This window comes from Mus pahari, chromosome 15 (genome assembly GCF_900095145.1).
Source record: "Mus pahari chromosome 15, PAHARI_EIJ_v1.1, whole genome shotgun sequence".
In the NCBI taxonomy this organism is placed as follows: Eukaryota; Metazoa; Chordata; class Mammalia; order Rodentia; family Muridae; genus Mus; species Mus pahari.
In genome coordinates, this window is record NC_034604.1 from 31,422,108 (window position 1) to 31,425,228 (window position 3,121).

Genomic DNA, 3,121 nt, shown 5'->3' on the forward strand with positions numbered 1-3,121 from the left:
AAAAACCAAAAGAAAAAAGAAAAAAAAAGAAAGAAAGAAAGAAAGAAAGAAAGAAAGAAAGAAAGAAAGAAAGAAAGGGAGGAAAGAAAGAAAGAAAGGGAGGAAAGAAAGAAAGGAAGAAAAAAGAGGGGGAGGGGAGGGAGGAAGGAAGAAAAGATGGAAGGAAAGAAAGGAAGGAGGGAGAGAGAGAGAGAGAGAGAGAGAGAGAGAGAGAGAGAACTAAGCCTGTCATTGATACTAAGCACACAATTTAAGATGCTTGCTTGTTGCTACCCCTGTGGCAGGAAGCTGAGAGAGGGGAAGCACAAGTCAGGGCAGGCGACTAGACAGGGTTCTCAGGCTGGGTGGAGGTTTGGAGATGTCCATCGGAATAGTAAGCTTTATAGTTAACACGGCACCTGTATATCTCTTACGTACGCCAAGGGACATTGTAATCACTCAACCTAATCCATCCTCAGATCTTTCAAGGGAGAAATACAAATGTTGGTTCTCGAAGGTTCGGTTTTTTTTTTTTTTTTTAGTCCCTTCCTCATATAGAAATGAGAAAAAATGAAAGCCTGGAAAAGTGAAAACCTGGCAAAGTTAATGGCAAGTTTTAAGTGAATCATGAATCCAGCAGAGCCAGGAGGATATATGTATAATGACAAATAGGCCAATTACATGGGATTCCCACCCCACAGCATGCTAAGGCAGTGCAGATTCTCTAACCTCCCAGATGCAAGATGGGATTTCATCACTAGTAGGTGAAATTTAATTCATTAATATTAAATATTAAAATTCTACTCTGACTGAACACATTACTATACATTGGCAAATACACCAAAGGTGTGCCACAAAAATTTTGAGGGTAGAACATTCTAGAGGAAATGGTATGGACCTGGGTCTATAGGACTTGGTATTAGGACAAAACTCTTTTTTTAAGGTTGTGGTTGTTTTGTTTTGTTTTGTTTTGTTTGTTGTTCTTTTAAATCCCTCCTAATACAGAGGCAGGAAATTACCCAAAACAAGTCTCAGTAAGGCCCTTAGTTTGTGCTACAGTAAACAGGTTTTTGTTTTTTTGTTTTTTGTTTTTTTTCTTTTGGTTTTTCAAGACAAGGTTTCTCTGTATAGCCTTGGCTGTCCTGGGACTCACTCTGTAGACCAGGCTGGCCTTGAACTCAGAAATTCACCTGCCTCTGCCTCCCAAGTGCTGGGATTAAAGGTGTGCGCCACCACGCCCAGCACAGCAGATAGGTTTTTATATTTAATCTTAATACATATCCATTCAATCTCTTTTGTTTCCTTCTCAACAACAACCGACTTGCTAACCATGTGGGTTAGCATGTGCTGAGGATGTTAAATGTATAGGTTTAACTGCTTGCTGTATAGCTTTTGTAGTCATGCCGTGAACTGCACTCTAAATTTAGTAAATGTGTGTCACAGAGCAACAGAGAAACTGTGGTTGATATAGAGCAAGTTACACAGAAGGTATTGTTTTGCAGAGTTTGTGCTAGAATCTTCGCCTTTGTACTTAAGAATAATACATTAGGGGTTGGAGAGACAGCTCACTGTTCTTCCAGAGGTCCTGAGTTCAATTCCCAGCAATCACAAAGTGCTTCTCACAACCATCTGTAATGGGATCTAATGCCCCCTCTTCTGGTGTGCTTGAAGACAGCATATTCATATACATAAAAAATATATGTATAGACATATAGACATATATAAATACTCATAGACAAGATAAATAAATGTACATATATATTCACATACATACATAAGTAAATATATATATAATAAATAGTTAAGAAAGGATAGTACATTATTTTTCACAGAGAATAGCTAGGGTGATTTGCTTAAGTGCTTCACAGTAGATCTCTGAGATTATGAAACATAGAAACTTACAGGTACTAAAGAGATAGCTGTGGTTCACTACTCTTGCAGAGAACCTGGGTTCAATTCTCAACACCCACATAGAGGCTCGGACTGTCTGTAACTGGAGTTCTTACAGATCTGTTACCCTCTTCTGGTTTCCACAGGCACCAGATATGCAAGTAGTGTACAAACATACATGCACAGACAAATAATCTATACATGTAAAATATATATTTTCAAATAAAAAAAAAAAAAGAAAAATGGAAGACAGGCATGGTGGCACACACCTTTAATCCCAGCTCAGCTCTCAGAAGGCAGAGGCAGGCTGATCTCTGTGAATTTGAGACCAGCTTGGTCTCTATAGTGAGTTCTAGGATAACAGAAAAACCCTGTCTTAAAAAACAAAACAAAACACCAAAAAGGAAAAAGGAAAAAGAAAAGAAAAATGGAGAAAAGTTTGATATATTGTACTTATCTAAATTGCCCTAACCTGTGTTGTGTTAGTCTGTGTTCAACTTCATGACCTGGAATCCAATCAACTTATCTTTCTTATATGTAGCCAAAAATAAATTAATAAAATGACAAATACTTCAACTTCTGATTACATATATAAAAACATTTGCCTGAAAACAAACTCAATTACAACTCAAATATGTAATTTTTTTTTTTTTTTTGGCTTTTCGAGACAGGGTTTCTCTGTGTAGCCCTGGCTTTCCTGGAACTCACTCTGTAGACCAGGTTGGCCTCAAACTCAGAAATTCACCTGCCTATGCCTCCCGAGTGCCGGGATTAAAGGCGTGCGCCACCACGCCCTGCGATTCAAATATGTAAATTTAATATATAAAATAAAGTGGTCTGAAGCAAATCATACAATATATTAAGTGATATTATAAAGCAAGTCGTAGAACTTTAACAGATGCTGTTGCTTAGCGCACACCATCCAAATCTGTAATGTTTTCTGACATCTCCCAAGCCCACAACAGTAAGGAAGGCATCTCTTAATTATCGAAAAATATTCAGAGCAAAGGAAAGGGTGGGGTAAGAAGTTAACATGAAAACCCATCAGAGACTAAGGAGAATAAATTAAAACAACAACAACAGCAAAGACAGCAATAAGCACTAACAGCAACAAAATCTCCACTCTCAATTGAAAATAAAAAAGTGTGAAATTATAGCAAGATCAAATAAGATGGGAAAATGCAAAGGTAAAGAAAATATGTTTTGTTTTGTTTTGTTTTGTTTTTGTTTTTTTGAGACAGGGTTTCTCTGT